The following is a 20651-nucleotide window of genomic DNA, read 5'->3' on the forward strand; positions in this document are numbered from 1 at the left end:
AGCGAGGCTTGATTGTCAAACGACGGTCGCTTTCGGATAGCATTATATGAAAGGGGATAAAAAAAAGGAAATCGAATTATGCGTACCTGGTGATAAATAAATTTAAATCGAATAGAGTGAATTTAATGGAAATTTAGTTTCTAAACCTGAACACGATCAGAATTGCATCTTTAAATATCCAAAGGTAGAACTTTTGGATTGCTCCCAGCCACCATTCATAGTGATATCGCCTTCTTAGCGATCCTCGTCGTGGATAACTCGTGGGAAAGAGCAAAATGCAAAACTATGAAAACAAAAATTGGGACTTCCGAATCATGTGTTATGGCGGCCAATTGGTATCAACCAAATTGGTATTAGGATATTGATCAAAATTCATTTCATTATTGCCCAGCTAGTTTGTATTTTTCAGTGTATAAGTATGGAGAATAAATGCAGAGTTGCAGACCAAAGTCAAAGGCCCGCTAGTGCCACGCAAACGGTTTAGGGTTACAACGACATCGGAAGAAATACGCGGCGACGTCGCGAATAAATCAACCGCCGGTAAATGAAAACTGCACCACGAACCAAACACAAACAAAACAATGACGAGTTTGGAAAAATAAGTACGTAGTTGAATATGGAGCGCAGCATATTAGGTGTAAAATAAGTTTTTGGCAAAAATTTCATTTTTGGTACAAGCTTTTATCGCTGACTGTACTTTTCTTACGACAGACAACTAATACTCATCGAGACAATCCTAGAAACCCCTAACACAATTAGGTTGCGTTGTTTCATTACAGAGTTCCTATGGCCACCTGTCACCATCATCAGATCAGTTCGACAGTGCCATATTGTATTGTACAGCTGCCAATTTTCATGACGCTACGATCCTTGGAAGATGGTTAAAGTAGTTACCTTAGATTCCATTACAAAGTTACATACAGGTCGACCTAATAAAAGCTTGTTATTAAAGGATCGAGTCAGAAACAGCACAGCTCTAAGACTCAAATAATAGACGTAGCTCGGAAAGCGGCTAAGTTAAAATGGGACTGGGCTGGTCATGTCTGCCGAATGCCGGACGACTTGAGGGCCAATTAACCACATAGAGTAAATCACTGAAACATAAACCTCTTTAAGGTGCCACGAGGAAGGTCACTTCTTCACGTGTATTTTATTTGAGTTATCAACCAAATTATATTATTGTTACAAAACACGATTATCGGTTCGATTCGGAAAATGAGATAGATTTCTGCTCGTTTGCTGACTATTACATAAAAAAAAAAACTAGAGTTCAACAAGTTACGATATGGATAATTTGACCCGTCGAACGTCCACCATACACAAAATGGATGCAAAGCAATTTGACCCATATTGATCTGTAGTAACACACGTCTGATACTAAGTCGCTACGACCCAAATTGAGTTAACATCACACGTGTCTTACTAGGGCGCTCCACGGATTAAAGATATTTGTGGAGGTCTTCTTGAACGATTTCGACAAGTTATGACTTAGATATCCAAGTCACATCTAGACGATATCTAAAGTAGATCTAGTTGACCTCTAAATCGTCTCTACATCTTGTGATTATCTCGAAATCCGAATAGGCCTGATACAGGCCTATTCACCGACCGCAAGTGCCGACCGCCTCCGGCCATGTGTCATTTGAACCACGTTCGAACCAATTTCATATGTCATTTGAACTAGATCGTATCTCGCAGAGATTTAATTTTAGTTTAACACTGTATCTTGACATAACCAACCTAATTTTTCCCTTTCCCAAGTAAATTTTCTAACTTTATATTTATCACCTCTCAATACCTCGTATAATTTCAGAAGTAACTTGACAGTTCTGATATTTTCCTTATAATAAGTATCTACATTTTATAGACACGCAATCTGATGATCTCTACCTTTTTTCTAAAGGTTGGAATTATCTACTATATAATTATGTACCTACATTCCCCTGTAGGTCATCGGATCCTAAGTATCGTTGGGCGGATAGAGTGGAGGCAGAGCGGCTACCGCGAAAACCGAAATTCGCAAATTGCGGGGATCTTTCTCTTTTACTCCAACGAAGGCGTAATTAGAGTGACAGAGAAAAATCCCCGCAATTTGCGAGCTTCGATTTTCGCGGTTATAGCGCAGATCTCCGGGAGCTCGGCGTCATTGAAAGCTGGCGTGAATCCGTGCAGAGGGGCTACCGCCAAAACCGAAATTCGCAAATTGCGGGGATCTTTCTCTTTTACTCCAATGAAGGCGTAATTAGAGTGACAGAGGAAAATGCCCGCAATTTGCGAACTTCGATTTTCGCGGTTATAGGCCAGGACCGAGTAAAGTGGCGTGCTCTTGTGTTGGAGGGCAAGACTCATTTTGGGTCATCGCGCCAAACTAGTAAGTAGTACAGTCGCCATCAGATATATCGGAGCGGCCAAGGTGTTCACTATATCTGAACACGAATTCTAACGTCTTGACAATAGAAGCGTGTTTAGATATTTGTGTGCACCTTGGCCGCTCCGATATATCTGATGGCGACTGTACCTAGTAATTACCTACATTTAATTGCTAACTGCCATTTTAGGTTTAAACGGTTGCAATGTTCTTAATTGACAGTTTCATAGTTCTCGTGGCACAATCACAATTCAATTCAATTGCATTTACCGCGAATTCGATGTTACGACTGGGACAAATTGCTAACGAATTGATGACAATGCTTTTTTAGGTAATTGTCGTTTGCGGTCAATTTGATGTACTTAGATCTTAGATGTCCGTCTGGGCGTCCCAGATACCGCTGGAGTGACGAAGCCCAAAAAGACCTGTCGGCCCTCGGAATACCCAACTGGCGTGAAGTGGCGCAGAATAGGGCAGAATGGCGCTCTCTTGTGTCAGAGGCCAAGATCCACTTTGGGTCACTGAGCCAGTGATGTATGTATGTAGATCTTAGATGATTAAGTTTTCCGTACAAGACCAGGACCCCTATTCGACAAGCGACGTTTGACGTATCGTGTTGATCTCCCGTTGATGTGGGAAAAATCATAAGTTCTCGAATACGTACAATGTCAAAATTTGACATTAACAATCCACAGTTAGGGTGACAAGCAAACCAAACCGAACCACCCTTAGTTTAGAGTTGAATTTTGGTTGTACCAAATGATATTATCCACCGTTGATGGAATCAACACTCAGTATGCAATAAAATCAACTGTTGATTTGACGTGGATGCGAAATCTGACAGTTGTACGTGTCGAATTTGGCCCCCTGTTTTTCCCTATTTCGTTTGTTTTAAAGTTGTTTTATGTGAGTGCGTAGTGATAATCTTATTTCTGAATAATGTTATTACTTATTCAATAAGTAATCACAGTAAGTAACTTTCCAGCCTGCAAAAAATTTAAGTTCGACCAAGCTAAGTTAGCAACGATTTTGATAGCCCAGACTGTGCAAATGTTATTTTAAACGTCAAAGTTTTAAGAAATTATAATTGCGCAGTTCGTGCTATCAAAATCGCTGACAACTTACGGCCCAATTCGAACTTTAAGATACGTCAGTTAATAGATCTAAAAACGATATGGATTAGATATGTCAGTGTCAAATGTGACGTTTCTTCAAATAAAAACGTCACTTTTGACACTGACACATCTAGTCCATATCGTTTCTAGATCTATTGATTGACGTATCTTAAAGTTCGAATACGGCAGTTAGCTAGGTCTAACGGCGCGATTCGGAAAATGAATTAGAGATTCACTAGATATGAAAACGGCAAAAGGTACCATTGCCCCGGCTGAATATTGGAGCGGCGTTAATAATAGCGTAAGCGCCAGCCGCCATAAGGTGCCTTTTTCCGTGGAACGTCACATATCGTTACTATTTTATATCTAATGAATCTCTAAATCATTTCCCGGATCGCGCCGTAACTCTATCGTACAAATGTTACCTAGTGTGTTACTCCCTTTACCAAGATCTCGGCGGTCAGCTCTGACCACCCCTTGACCGCGACGGCACGCGAGGGTTCAACGACCTCTGAAGGCTGTTCCCGGTTATGCTTTGTTATGCGTGTTATGCCATTTAATGCCTCTGGGGAATTTCCGGGAATTATAAGAACGTAGATAAATGAAAGGTTTGAAATAGCAGGATAAGTTTTTCTGGTATGTACCTACGGGTATATGCGGTATGTAGTACCTACGGGTCCTACGGGTACACGTCTGTGGTAATATGTACTTGTACAGTCACCTGCAATAATATGTTACTCTTCGAAGGCCGCAAAAATATGTGACACGCTCTTATGGCTCTACAAATAAAATCGTGTCAGATATTTTTGCTGCCTTCGTTGTGTAACATATTATTGCAGGTGACTGTACGTACATTCGTTGGATTATACTTTTAGTGAAAATAAACTAGTGTAAAATACTGAAAAGTACCTATAAAATCGTTATACCTAAGGAACATAATCAATCACGATTAAGTGTTATTCTGTAAAACTTGTAAAAGTAGTAATCATCATCCAATACCAATTTTTAATTATAATTTACTAGCGTAATAGGAGAACATGTTTTCCCTTTCATGACGTTAATTTTTACAAAATAGAAATTTCTGAAATATAACAGACGTTTTTACAGCCTAAAACATTACACCAACTGTTGACTGAAGAAGCAAAAGGCATAAAGCAAAAACGATGAAATATAAATGAGTGGACAAACTAGGCCGAAACAACATGTGCTCAGAAAGCTGCTTGAATGTTTAATTTGCTGTGTCATATCTTTATGAGGTCATCCTTAAAAATAGCCTTTAAATAACTGCCTTTCAGTCTTGGGAGGCAAGCCACCTGCAGAGTATGATATAAATAAGTATGTATAACACAGTTAAGCGCGACTTGCACCATCCCACTAAGCCGGGGTTAACCGGTTATACCGTTAACCCAGTGTCAGCTTGTACTGGTAACCATGGTAACTCCAGGTTTAACCGGCTAACCCCGGGCTAGTGAATGGCGCGAGTGGCCCTAAGAGTCTTATAAGAAGAAAGAAGTACAAGGTGTGTACTAAAGCAGTGTGCGCCTGAGTTGTCTTCTGTACTGACACGCCTGTACCGCCTCTCTCTCCAAACAAAACGGTGCCGAAATCCTGGAAGCTTGCAAACGTGCAGCCAGTACCCAAGAAGGGTAGTCGTGCTGATCCCTGCAATTACCGACCAATCGCCATTACCTCCATGCTCTGTAAAGTCATGGAAAGGGTACTTAACGGCAAGCTGCTGGCATACCTCGAAGCAAATGATCTGCTCAGTGACCGTCAATATGATTGACAGGGTTTGGCACGCAAGTCTCCTTAGCAAGCTTCCTGCATACGGCATCCCTGCTGACTTTTGTAGCTGGCTATCTGATTTCTTGAGTGAACGGTCGATCAGAGTAGTTATTGATGGCTGCTCTTCGGACCTCATGGCCATTGACGCCGGTGTTCCTCAGGGGTCTGTTCTCTCCGCAACCCTTTTCCTGCTCCACATTAACGACATGCTGCAACCCAGCATTGTAGGTTATGCAGATGACAGTACGGTTGTTGAGAGATATTTGGCTAGTGCAGGGGACAGCAGGGAGGATATACTTTCACAGAGAGAGGCCATGGTTGAGCGAATGAACTTGACCCTTAGTCTCGTTTCCCAGTGGGGTGATGACAATCTGGTCACGTGACCAGATTCTGGCCTCTCTCTGTGAAAGTATATCCTCCCTGCTGTCCCCTGCACTAGCCAAATATCTCTTGGCATTGAACGTTCAATGCCTCCAAAACGCAGACGTGTCTATTTTCCGCAAAACGGAGTCCATTCGACCTGACTCCTTCTTTCCGGGGTGCATCTGTACCTATTACCGACAGCCTGGAACTCCTCGGCATGGAGCTGAGTTCAGTCCTCAGCTTCGGCAGCTTCATTGAGTCTAAAGCACAAACTGCGGCCAGAAAGCTGGGCGTCTTAAATAAGGTGAAGCGATACTTCACACCTGGACAGCTTCTAACACTTTACAAAGCTCAAGTCCGGTCGTGTATGGAGTATTGCAGCCACCTGTGGGATGGCTCAGCTAAATACCAACTCGCCGCTTTGGACTCAGTGGAGCGCAGAGCCAGGAGGATGATTGGCGACAAGAAACTAACGGCTAAGCTTCAGTCTTTGGCCCATCGGCGGAAAGTCGCCAGCCTGTCGGTATTCTACAGGTTGCACTTCGGGGAGTGTGCCCAAGAGCTACACGAGCTTATTCCACCGTCCCCATTCTACCATCGGACTTTTAGACGCACGGCCGGTTTCCATCCTTACTTGGTAGATATTCCATCAATTCGCACGAAGCGCTTTGCTTGAAACTTTCCTTATGCGCACTGCCAAGGAATGGAATTCCTTGCCGGCGTCTATATTTCCGTGTTCTTATAACCCGGCAACCTTCAAATCAAGAGTGAACAGGCACCTTCTGGGCGAGCTCGCTCCATCGTAGGCCACGTCTACGCCTCGGCTAGTCTGTGGCCATGAGTAAGCCCATTCATAATAAAAAAAAAAAGTACAGATGTAGTGCATAATTATTTTCCATCGTATTTCACAGAAACGTACGAACGTGTCTTGCTATTTCAGTCAGATTCGGTACAAATACTGAGGTCCATCTAGCTGGCACTGATGTATAGGTGCGATAGAGAGGGAATCCAATCGCGTTCACACAGTCGCTAACGTATCAAATTGCAACTCGTGGTAGCCGTGTAGCCTTATTAGCTACGAGCTGTAAGTAATCCTATTACAAATTAGCCAATTTCAGCTTCGTGACTAGACATGGCGGCTGTTATATTATAAATAAAGCTTACCGAGCGCACAGCTACGAGTAGCTTTAAGGCCAATATCTGGGAGACCGAGCTGAGCTCGGAAAAGTTATAAAAACTCAAAAATGCCCGTTTCCCCAAAGATAAGACCTAGCTAGATCGATTTATCGGCCCCAAAAACCCCCTTATACCAAATTTCATCGAAATAGAAGTTTCCGAGATAACCGAAATATATAACCATTCAGCCTATATACACTGCTGGGCACAGGCCTCCTCTCATGCGCGAGAGGGCTTGGGCTATAGTCCCCACGCTAGCCCAATGCGGATTGGGGACTTCACATACAACTTTTGAATTTCTTCGCAGATGTATGCAGGTTTCCTCACTATGTTTTCCTTCACCGAAAAGCTAGTGGTAAATATCAAATGATATTTCGTACATAAGTTCCGAAAAACTCATTGGTATGAGCCAGGATTTGAACCCGCGACCTCCGGATTGAAAGTCGAGCGTCATATCCACTCGGCCACCACCGCTCTGAAATATATAAATAAACAAATATTGCTTGTTTAAAGGTATTAGATCAGAGACTGACAGTGGACGAAGTCACGTGACCGCTCCTAAACACAAATCTAGTCCCCATTTTCCTCCGATATTGACATTATAGAAAATATTTTGACACGTCACGTGACTTCGGCTAACCTATTACACAGACAACCTTCGAGAACTAGGCAGTTTAATAACTGCCTAGCGGCTCGATTCGGGAGATGAATTAGATCTCTACTAGACCTCAACAAGTTACGATATGGATAATTTAAAGATATCTGTAAGATAGATTATTATGTCAAATTTGACGTTTCCGCGATTCTGGAGGTCCTCTTGAACGATTTCGACAAGTTATGACTTAGATATCCTAGTCACATCTAGTCAATATCTAATGTAAATCTAGTTGATCCCTATATCGTCTCTAGATCTTGTGATTATCTCGTTTCCCGAATACGCGTGTAGACCGCTTAGCCAGACTAATGTCTGGCTAAGCCGCGGTACAGAATAAGTAACAGTAGGGGTCGTTGCGCCGAGATCGGTATCAGCACTCCATCATACTCGCTACCCTCGAACGGTGTAACAGGGTCACTAACATTTGCAAAACTTTGTCATTACCCGACTGCCCTAAAGTTAAGTACCTAGTATGTACAGTCACCATTCAGATATATCCGACCGGCCAAGGTGTTCACAATATCTGACAATAGAGGCGTGCTCAGATATTTGTGAGCGCCTTGGCCGCTCCGATATATCTGATGGCGACTGTACAGTCAGCGGCAGAAGTTTCTAAGCGAGCGAGGTGTTCAAAATTACCTTGACGTGACGCGCTCTTATTCTCTCAACAATAAAGTCGCGTCAAGATCATTTTGAACACGTCGCCCGCTTAGCAACTATTGCTGTGGCTGTTTTGTACACCTAAGCCTAAACGACTTTATGCACACTAATAATATTGATTGCAATGTCACTCGCTTAATTTATAAATGGATACCTAATACATAAGTTGTATGGATGTATTTGATTAAATTATTAAGGTTCACTCTGTCTGTTTATCTATCCGTTTTTTATTTTAAATGTATTCATGGCAATAGGTTAAATATAATTCAGTGCTTTTTAAACTTTTTTGGTGACGGAACTCTTTTGGAAAGCAAAGTATTTGACGGAGTCCCAAACTAAAAAATTTCGTTAGTTAGTTATGAACCAGACATGCCTATAAACTTTACTAAAGGTACACGGGTAAGTAGTAGTAGATACATGGCAAACATTCCTTTTGCCATGTATCTACTTACCCACGTTAGCAAAAGCCCACAAAACCTCCACACATGCCGTAATGTAGGGTAAACAGAAGTCGTGTGTGGAATACCGGACGAGGCCAGGAAGTGTCACCTACGTCCGGGTCACGGGCCGAGTACCGGACTCCCATGGATATGTACTAACTGTTTTATAGCAGGTCAATTCGAATGTACACTGATGCCAGAATGACATCTAACTGATGTCATTCAGTCATACATTTTTGTGTGCGCCTTTTTGTGTACGGATGAGTCACTACACACATCGCCATAGGTACAGTCATAGACTAGGAATCCTCTAGACCGAGTTTAGAACAATTATTTCATGCAACCGATGATGCCAAAAATGCGGGGGTGCGCGGGACAAGGTGAGCGAAGTCCCGTGCCGTGATTGGTCCGTTCAAAGACACGGACGTCACACAAAGACACTTTCGACTCGAACATGGAGTAAAATTACCGTATGCGTGGCAGAGGGGGTAGCGCGACTATGGTCAGTCTGGGGGATGTTTTGTCTGTGGGCACAGTTGTACCTATGCTTCGGCAGAGGGGAAATAGTACGAATGCCGTCTCCCTTCCCGGTGTTGCTCGAAGGTTAAAAGGTTAAAAAGTTAATTCTTTACGTAACGATACGCCCGTTTGCTCGTATAGTTTTTATATAGCATGTTGCTCTTTTTGTATCTTGTGAAAGTACGGAACCCTTCATCAGGCCCACCTATCCGGTTTAATTCATACATTTTTTACATACAAATATACAGGACAATGTCCTCTGCCATTTCTAACTATGAAACCGCCTCAGCAATATTTATCAGATTAAGTTCACCGAAAGCGCGGTCAGCCATGCTCCATCTCGTTGTGCTGCTACCGGGAATTGATAAGCTACCTACTCACAAAGTATTTTAAATATAAACTAAGTTAAAATGTAACGAGAACCGACTTTTCGACTTTCAGCGACTCAGACCTTTAAGAATCAACCAGAAGATTATATATTTATTTTTCTTCAATTCCACGTCTGTGGCAAATCACACGACCTGCCTGATGGTAAGCTGTCATCGTAGCCTGTGGACGCCTAAGGACACAAGTCCAAGGGTTGCGCGCGTTGCTGACCCTGCGTGCACACTGTCTATCTTATGATCTTTTAAGTTATACTTAACACACTAGTATAGAACTCAGTGAATACATTTTATAGTAACATCAATAAGCCGATTTTAAGCCTTAAGTAATGTTATTATATAATTAGTGAAGCTTAGTGCTTTGTATATTATCATCATTTTATATGACACTTTTGTAACTTGGGATATCTTGCAATACGTACTAGTATTATAGGTAGGTAAATACATTAAAACATAATAAAATTACAAAAAGAAAGAAGTGGGTATTTAAATTACTTCTACTAATCCATCGAGCATAATCTTCATAGGGCCTATAAATACATTCCAACTAAATCATAGCACAGTGACAAGTTATATAATTCATACAAAAATTACTCACCGAGTATCACAATACAGGAAAATCAGGAATACTAAAACACGATGCACAATTTCGATATAAACACGGATCCTTTCACGTTTCACACGCGAAATACTTTTACAACTTCAACGTGAGCTCGTGACAATGGGAACTGTCAATTTTAGATCGTTCGCTGCCAAGTGTCATTTTTATTTATTTTCTTACGACCAAAAAGGACCGGTGGAAAAGTGTACATATTTCTGCCCCGTTAAAGTGACATTCCATTTCCAACTGCAGCTGCAATACTGTTCATTTTACTATGGAAACGCGTCGCTGTCACTGTCAATTTCCATAGTAAAATGAACAGTATTGCAGCTGCAGTTGGAAATGGAATGTCACTCTTATGCATAACAGCCATAAGCCATTAACACCATAACAGCCATTGAAAAGCCGAATTTGGAACTTATTGCGCGAAAATTGAATAAGTACCTAATGAAGTATTTCAGATCCAAAATTCAGATCGGCTTGACTCCTTGGCGTAGGTTAACTTAACTTACGATAAATTAAACACTTTCATCCCATAAATCTACTCATATAACTAGGTAATAATAAGTTATCGCATAAAACTAGGTAATCAATTGGGTACTTTCCTATAAGTACTTAAAATAAATTATTTCACACCGTGCACGAAATAAAGCACCAGATAATTATTAGAAAAACATAGATAGCAGTTATTTTTAAACATAATTTATATTTAATACATCGGATGGAAGTAGAAATAGTAGGTGAGTTGACTGTGACGTCACTACACAAGTTTTCATATAAAATCGTTTTGACAGTTCTAAAAAAGAAGCTGATTTGACTAGTAGGAAAGTAGCCTATTAAGTACCTACTATTTCTCATATCCAAAGTTCAGATCGGCTTGACTCAATGGCGCTTAACTTACGATAAATTAGGGTTAGACCATGAAAATTCTGCAGCGATTTTGATAGCCCACGCAGTGCAAGTGTTATTTTAAACGTTAAACGTCTATGGAATTATGACGTATAAATTAAAGTTGCACTGCGTGGGTATCCAAATCGCTGCTGACTTTTAATGGTGTAACTCTAGAGTCTGTGCGGAAAGAGAAGAGTCGTGGCAGAAACAGGAACTAACATTTAAAATTTTATATGGCAATCAAACCTTTGACACCTGTCTTGTAAAAAGTAAACAAACTTCTGTCAATGTATATTTTTATTAACAAAAACCGCAAATTTTATGTATAAAAATTTTTCAAAACACGATAAAACCGTACATAAAACCACAAGGAAAATTTTATTTAACATTGTTCGGTTTTGTCAGCGGGAAGAAAACGGCTAAAAGCCGACTATCGACTTACAAAAAGTCGCGGAACGTGTTTCCGCTATTCGCGGGTATTGATGTTGTATTTAATTAAATAATTACCTATTTAATAAGCCCCCTAAGTAACTTGTCTCCGGTACATAATCGGTAAGTATATTCATTCAAAATATATTAATTTTCATAAATATGCAGGTCATTCATGATCTTTAAAATAACTGACAAATAGTCTTGATACTTGCCATTTTATGCATATTTAATATGTAATTTCTTTTCAGGATTGTGTAAAAGTACCTACGGTATCTCGAATAAAAGACCGCTAAGTAGGTGATATGCAAGAATTCGTAATCTACGAGGGTCGCACTGAAATATTCGGGAATGGGACACTTAGAAATAACATAATAGAAAGAGGCATATAATTTATAAAAATGTAACTCTTTATAAAACTTTTAAGGTATATTCCATTTGGTTGTCATTTGTATTTAAGAATTACTGGCAATTTGAAAATTGTATGTCGAACATTATTTGAATTTTTGGCCAAGTGATTTTTCGGATCATATTTTTAAACGGTTTTCAATATACCCTCAGCGAATAAATAAAAGTTACAATGGGCTTCTGTTATTTTTTTATGAACTAGAGTTCATCGTACGCTCGTTTGCAGTTAAAAATAAATATGAAAGTCACTTTCATTTTATCCCATGGGTGATCTTAAAGAAGCATGTCATTCCAAAGCGACGTCAAAAATTAAAATCGCATTTGTGCTGTTAATTAAAAAGACTGCCAAAAAAGTTGCATATCGGCAGATTTCGACATTCCTAAATATTCATATGACAACAGTAAAAAAATCTTTTATATATATATACATTTAAAAAAAACTTCAATTCCGTTGGCTACTCCACGAATTTCATACAAAACCACTAAGGCCCCAAAATCGCCATACAAAAAGGACTTTGGGATTATGAGCCGTGTGCATTACAGAATGATTACTTTCAAAAGAAAATTTATATGCGTGGTCAGTTTGAGTTTAAGTATGCATTAAAATAAAGATTGACTGTCTAGATGCGACAGATTTCTCTATTCCCGACATTTTCAGTGCAACCCTCGTACGTGCCGGATTCAAGCACATCCAGTTCAGATGAAAATAGTTCTATGAGTGTCCCTGGTTGTTTTGAAGCTAGCTCAAACATAAGTGACATTGAATATTTTAATTCAGACTTCCATTACAAAGAATAAAACTTTTTCTAATAAAATATTTCTTTATTTGTAGGTTCTGTTAGTTACGAAATTATATTTCATATTTTGCAGTGACTTTTCGGCGAAGTAAAATATCGTGAGATGAGAGAACCGGACATATCCCAATAAGGCCTACCTACTTATGCACTATTTTTATTCATATTCATATTTATTATTAATAATGTACACATACATTACTAGTCAAGTTTACAATGGGTGAAATATATCCCAGATAAAATTACAGTTCTATTGCCCAATTTCTACCCGATCTACCCGGTTTTAATAACTGTTGGACTGCACAGATTAGGCAGTACATAAATGAGACTCGTATTTTGTTTGGTACTAAAATTACAGTTGTATTGGGCAGATTCTTAAATAGTTTTAGCAGTTTTTTAGTATCTGAGATATAAAAACAAGTGTGTTTTAAAAAGAAAACTAGTGCCTGCGCTAAATCAGAGGATTGAGTTGACGAGCCGACACCACCACCAGGCTCCGTTTAGTAAGCCGTGGTAAAAAACCGGAACAAAAGGGATACAAGTATCATGACCTTTAGTGTCGTACTATAATCACGTGACCAGTGTTGTCAGCATAGCAAAAACCATAAAATAGCACTGGCGCGCCCTCAAATCCCACGACTCTTCTCTTTCCGCACAGACTCTAAATACTTTCATCCCATAAATCTATAACTACTTACTTAGGTAATAAATTCTTCGAATGGACCTTAAGACAACAATACTTATATTATAACACAATAGCTTTCTTCTAGTTCAACATGTGTTTGGGACGCTTCAGCGCACGCAATGAACTATTGTTCATATTATACTTCCCATTCTCTACTATTTTTTGTACAATTTTGAACTCTATTGAACATAAAGATCATCGTGACTTTTCAGCACCGAATTGCGCAAGCGTCCCATTGCTACATTAACAACATTGTTAAGTTGCAATATACTTTGTTACTAAGTAAAGGTAACATTCCATTTCTGACCGCAGCTGCACTACTGCTCCGACACGTCGATGTTATTGTCAATTTCCATAGTAAAATGAATGACAGAACAATTAATGACAGTAACGTCGCAAAAGTAGTGCACAATATTGGGTGAAGAGCCCAAAGTAACTACGAGTAGTATATGAAAGTTAGGTTTTCCAATGCTGTCATTGGAAATGGACTGTCACCTTAATGCAAAACTAAAGCAAATTTATTATGTTTGCGTGAAATAACTAATTTCAATTTAACTTTCATATACTACTTTGGGCCCAATATTGTTCATGAAATCATGATGAATATTGTATTAATTTAGAACTAATACTTTGTTCTGCCTACTATTATTTTAATATGATTAGATAAGTGATGTACTTTTTAAACAAGCATTTTGAGTACTAATGTTTTAACACGATTTTTTTTTTAAGTAAGGCAAATTGTGCCATCAATATTTATTGTTTGACGCATCTGTTCTATTCTTTAATAAAAACAATTAAGTCTGCTATAGCGGAAATAGCTAAGATGGATTGTTTTTCTGTAGTGCGTCGTTTCCGGTTTTCTGTTTTTGGAAATTTATGGTCGATCGATACCGTTATCAGCGTTGAAGAGGCGTTGAAAGACATTTACAATGTCGAACGTTTAGTGGAAAAATGTTAAAACGACGTGTTGTTCGTGTGTGTGAGTTTTTTTTTTATTAATAGTTTAGGTAACTTCATGCCGAGCGAAGTTATTTGGAAGCCATAGGGGTTGTTTGGAATCATGAAATTCACTTGAAATCTAAATATTTTTTTAATACAGTTGCTCAAAAAGTGCTACTTTACGTAGCTGTTTAGCGTGCGGAAAGTTGGTTATCTCGAACTAGTGCTTTTTACTTTTCCAATTTTTTTAAATTTATACTTGTTCCAATTCACGACTACTTATTGATGAGTGTTAATATTAGTTTCCTTTAAACGTCGTAATCATAAAAACCTACCGTTAATGTAAGAATACGAAAAATATTACATATTTCATATTTAATTACTTACCTCTTCATCATTATAACACGTTTATTTTTTAATATTCAATATTGAAAATTCCGTTCTTAAGGTGGTTCGCTTTTCATACAAAATTCAATCAAATCTCATTAAGTAACTACACACTATTAGTACATAAATATTTCCGCATTTATCTTCTTTCGAATATTCGTTTGCGCGAAATTAACAGGAAAACAATGTTTCATACAGAAATCATGCAAAAATCATAGTTAACTTTTCATCAATTTTACGTATGTGTGTGTCACAAATGTCGTGTACAGATACATTTGCGACGTTGCCATACCATTTCCGACGTTGCCGGGCTGACCACGGCTCGAATTTGGAGTGCCGTCATGTTTAGTGCAATTTTGTTGACACTGATATTTGACAGGTAGTTAATTGACCTAAGCGAGAAGTTCGTCAGCTTAGCTAAGAACTATCATGGCGTGTTATGCAAACAGTCGCTTTTTTGCTTGCAAACGGAAGATTCCCGGTTCGATCCCCAGTCATTGTATGCTGGAACATAACTTTTTGTATTTTTGTTACACCTAAATTTCGTATTGTTTTTTTATTTTTCTTTAATTTTTCTTATTATCATAAATCGATTATTAAGTATGGGCTACACGTATTCTTTTATTTTTACAAAGATAATTAGAAATTATACTCTTCCTAATCTCTCTGATTTTTACAATCAGGACATCCTCACTGCAATAAAAACCGGGCAAGTGCGAGTCGGACTCGCGCACGAAGGGTTCCGTGCCATAATGCAAAAAAAAAACAAAAAAAAGCAAAAAAAAAACGGTCACCCATCCAAGTACTGACCACTCCCGACGTTGCTTAACTTTGGTCAAAAATCTCGTTTGTTGTATGGGAGCCCCGTTCAAATCTTTATTTTATTCTGTTTTTAGTATTTGTTGTTATAGCGGCAACAGAAATACATCATCTGTGAAAATTTCAACTGTCTATTACGGTTCGTGAGATACAGCCTGGTGACAGACGGACGGACGGACGGACGGACAGCGAAGTCTTAGTAATAGGGTCCCGTTTTACCCTTTGGGTACGGAACCCTAAAAATAAGTGTATAAAATTTTTCGTGTGGTTAAAAATAATGGATTTTGTCTATGAATGAAAAACACAATTATTACTATAGTTTGTTTTTTTTAGCATTAGAAATAAGGTAAACAATCTTGACGTGTCTTTTAATTGAAAAACACATTTTAATAATAAGTTACGGCAAATATGTAACAATTATAAATCTAATACGATCATTTATATTCGTCTGCTTTCATAAGTAATCGTTTTTGATTTTTAAAAAACCTGATAACACTGAGTTGTGGGGGAAGCGCTGCTGGCCTAGCGGAAAGCAATTCGGAGGTCGCGGGTTCTAACCCCGGCTCGTACCAATGATTTTTCGAACTTTTGTACGAAATAGCATTTGATATCTACCTATTTATACACCGATACCTATTTTTCGGTGAAAGAAAACAATGTGAGGAAACCGGACTAATCCAAATAAGTTTACTCTCTGGGTTGGAAGGTCAGGGCAGTCGCTTTCGTAAAAACTAGTGCGCATGCCAATTCTGTGATTAGTCGCCAAGCGGAGATTGAATATCTGGGAGACCGACCAAAGCTTACAAAACATAAAAACTCAAAAATGCGCGTTTTCTCATAGACCTAGCTAAGAGATCAAACCCCTTATAGCAAATTTCATCGAAATCGTTAGAGCCGTTTCTGATACCATCCAAATATATAAATAAATAATTATGTATCTAATAATTGCTCGTTTAAAGGTAAGATAACACAAAGGAGAAACAAAAAGAAATTACCTACTCGCACCAGTCTTGAACCCCAATCCTCTTGCACGTATTTCCACGAACATACCGTTACGCTATTGCAACATACTTACGTTGTGTGAAATTGTCTACTACAAGGATCACGGAAACACTGTTTGCATGTGTGAGTAATAGTAGGAAAAAGCGTGACAGCAACACTCCGTCGAATTAAAAAGGTGGTTTTTGCACAATGAAGTATTCAATGTTTATTTGAATAGTTCAATATTTACTTAAAGAGTGCGCGAAACATACTTTTAAGTATACAAACACCAAGACCATTTCACAAAAAAATAAAATCTGAAATTTTGCAAAAGTGGTGCCATCTAGCGAGAGTTAAGTTTTGAGTAACCTAGGCGAACCACCTTAATAAGTTGACTGAATGGAACGGAATAGCTGCCAAACGCCCATAGATATAATATACTTAAAGACGACGTCTAACCGAGCTGTCACTGTTACCACTTTTGTTTAGTGTACGATTAACAATGTTTTTCTTATTTTTTCGCAACTGTATTAAAAAACGTCGTTCGATACACGTGCGGAAATGTCATTCTTCACTCGTCCCGAGATATCTCGGTACTCGTGAGGTAATGACATACCTTCCGCACTAGCATCGAAATGTACTATTATACAAGCATTTTAAAGTGTTATGAAACGATTTTTTTCAATCGAAATTCGGGTGTTATAAATCGTAAATCAAAGAATTACAAAATTCTAATTTTCTTAGAAATTCATCCTGGTGCTGAGGCACAACTTTAGTATTTTTCACATACATAGTTTGGACAGCTACAAAAATATCTATGGTCTTCATACAATGTGTAACCTTAAAATTAAAAAAAGTTAAGATGATGCCTGTCACTGTAGGTACCCAAGCTATGTGTACATAAAATACTACATATTGGCAAGAATGAGAATGCTCATGACTGTGACACATATATATTTATTAGGGTTCCGTACCCAAAGGGTAAAAACGGAACCCTATTACTAAGACTTCGCTATTCGTTCGTCTGTCTGTCTGTCACCATCTCATTAACCGTGATAGCTAGGCAGTAGAAATTTTCACAGATTGTTTTCACAGATATATTTTTAGTGCTGCTATAACAACAAAATAAGTACTAAAATCAGAATACGATATAATTTATATTTAATAGGGGCTCCCATACACAAACGTAATTTTTTTGCCGTTTTTTGCGTATTGGTACGGAACCCTTCGTGCGCGAATCCGACTTGCACTTAGCCGGTTTTTTTTACTTGATTATGCTCAATTTAAAAAGTGTTGACTGGTGTAAGTATTCACACTTCAAACCAAACAGAAAGGGCTTTAAAAGCCACTCATATCAGTACAACCATTTTATCCTGTCATCGTTATAAATTGTTGCCACACTCGTAATAAACGCAATTGGTTGGCTGATGCCATTTAATTGACTCCAATGAGGGACACTATCCTACCCGGTATAATATGCAGGAACGGCATCCACATTTTACTGTTGTTGATTTGATATGACTTACATCTTTCTATGTATCATGATATTTTGATTTGGTCGGTTTATAAGATAGAGTTATCAAGAAAAGTCTTTTTTATTTTGAGATTTTGAAAGTACACGTAGTGCAGGTGTTATTTAAAACGTCAAACTTTTATGAAATTATGAGAAGAGCGTTTCTTTTTTTTTGCAATTTTTATATATTGTGACCTTTTTTTGCCACTTTTGTGTTATTTCTAGTCAGAAGAAAAAAAAGAGTCCTAAAATTTCCATACATTTTTCAAACTTTCCTTTTTGTTACCGCGATACAAAGTATATGGGGAAATAGTAACACAATAGGAAAAAACTCTAGGACATTTTATATCCCATTAGGATCCAAAGAGCTCGTGATTCTGAGTAGAAATAACACAAAAGTGGCAAAAAGGTCACAATATATAAAAATGGCAAAAAGTAAAAAAAAACGCTCACTAAATAACACTGGCACTGCGTGTGCTGTCAAAATCTCTGCAGACTTTTTTGGTTTAACTCTAGTGATTTTATGGCTTGTGACGTAAATTGTATACCTATTTAATAATTTACAGGAATATCCACAGTTGGCATTGATATATAAATAAGTGAACTACGTACTAACGTAGTACCTACTTATTGTCAAACAAGCTTTTGTACAATACAAAATTTAAAAACTACTGCTTTCATAATAGTAATTGTATATTAGTTCCTTTAACTTTTAAGCTAACATATCAATAGATCTTTGTTTTTGTGGTCAATAACTCAACACAACAATACGTCTTTTTAGGGTTCCGTACCCAAAGGGTAAAACGGGACCCTATTACTTAGACTTCGCTGTCCGTCCGTCCGTCCGTCCGTCCGTCCGTCTGTCACCAGGCTGTATCTCACGAACCGTGATAGCTAGACAGTTGAAATTTTCACAGAAGATGTATTTCTGTTGCCGCTATAACAACAAATACTAAAAACAGAATAAAATAAAGATTTAAATGGGGCTCCCATACAACAAACGTGATTTTTGACTAAAGTTAAGCAACGTCAGGCGTGGTCAGTACTTGGATGGGTGACCGTTTTTTTTTGCTTTTTTTTTCCTTTTTTTGTATTATGGTACGGAACCCTTCGTGCGCGAGTCCGACTCGCACTTGCCCGGTTTTTTAGTTCAACGTGTGTTTGGGAGTTATGGGACGCGCCAGTGCACGCAATGAACTATTGTTCTCAATAGTTCTTATTACACTTCTCTTTACATTCAACTTTGTATTTTGGTTACTAGAGTTAGACCAAGAAAAGTCTGCAGCGATCTTGACAGCCCGCGCAATGCAAGTGTTACTTATACGACATAATTTCATAGACGTTTCACGTTTAAAATAACACTCGCACTGCGTGGGCTATCAAAGTCGCTGCAGATTTTTCTTGGTCTAACTATTTTTGGATACGGTGACTTAGATACTTGACATTACACTTGAAGAATCGATTATTTTTAAGTTGCCACTTTAAAACTTTTTACTTTTTAAACGTTCTACACTTAAACACTAAGGCCCACTTGCACCATCCCACTAACCCGGGGTTAACCGGTTAAACCGTTAAGCTAGTGTCAAATTGTACTGGTAACCATGGTAACGCCAGGTTTAACCGGTTAACCCCAGGTTAGTGGAATGGTGTAAGTGGGCCTAAGTCACTTTTGGGTACAGTTCTTAAAATTATTGGGTAAATAGGTAACTACTTCATTTTATTTATTAAACTAGAATTTCAATAGAAAAATATACTATGTAATTCGTTAAAGAAAATTTATTGAATCAGCATCTAGAGCAATTAACGTTCAAATGAAAATGCTGAAATTTTAAAATTTAAAATTTAAATAATGAATGTGTCCTACATATTTCTGTTTTCTAGCTTGGCTGAAGAAAATAAATAATGATCTCTTTAATAATAATTTAAAAACATTTAAGTGATTCAGAAATGCATGTAATTACATAATCATAATCAGATCATAAAAGTGAATGTATAATAGATAAATATGTAACACTAATAAAGAGTATAATAATATATAGCACGTATAACCCATTAAATAGAACAACAGAAACCCCTGCACCACGACACCGTTCTACCATAGCGATAGGTAAGCGACCGTGTCGTGGTACGGGGGCTGAACAAAAATATTGCTCTGAGTCCCCGGCGGTCGGGAGCGCCCACATGTTCGCTATAAGGACGGGACACACATGATATCGGTCGATAAATATATCGATAGTTTAAAAGTTCCCAAGCTTTTAAAAAGAGAGATCGGACGCGGGTATATATGTTTCTTCGGCTCTTGGTTTGTTGAATTATGAGGGCTTAATAAGAATCACTCGATTATTCAGACTACATAAGTATATGCGACTCATTGCTGCATGTAGGTACCTACACACGAAAAAAATCGGGCAATAGCCTCAATGATGGTTCGATTTTGAATCTCTTAGCGGATGTATGCAGGTTTCCTCACGGTGTTTTCCTTCCCCGAATCGCGACATCTATATGTATTTCTTTAATGGGATTTTTATTTCCAAAACTATTATTGAGCATATTTTAATGAAAATTTGGGATAAAAATTGTTAGTGGTGGTTAGGTAGTTTGGAAAGGATAGAGTTATGAATGAATAAAAAAATAGTGATAAAATAGGTCAAAAACAGAATTATAGTTCTAATTTGTTATTTCTGTTTCCGAACTTTTCGACTGTTAAGAATATTGATATTCGGTGTCAGGTAGACAACGA

At 38.2% G+C, this 20651-nt stretch overlaps 1 protein-coding gene across 1 annotated transcript in view; it reads right to left on the reverse strand.

Moving 5' to 3' along the window:
* LOC134672589 (cyclin-dependent kinase-like 1) overlaps positions 1-10188 on the reverse strand; it is a 49915-nt gene extending 39727 nt beyond the window's left edge. The window contains exon 1 of the mRNA XM_063530539.1: positions 10063-10188. The gene's annotated coding sequence lies outside the window, so the exon portion shown is untranslated. The remainder of the gene's footprint in view (positions 1-10062) is intronic.
* Positions 10189-20651: the final 10463 nt, after the last annotated feature.

Source organism: Cydia fagiglandana, chromosome 17 (assembly GCF_963556715.1).
Source record: "Cydia fagiglandana chromosome 17, ilCydFagi1.1, whole genome shotgun sequence".
In the NCBI taxonomy this organism is placed as follows: Eukaryota; Metazoa; Arthropoda; class Insecta; order Lepidoptera; family Tortricidae; genus Cydia; species Cydia fagiglandana.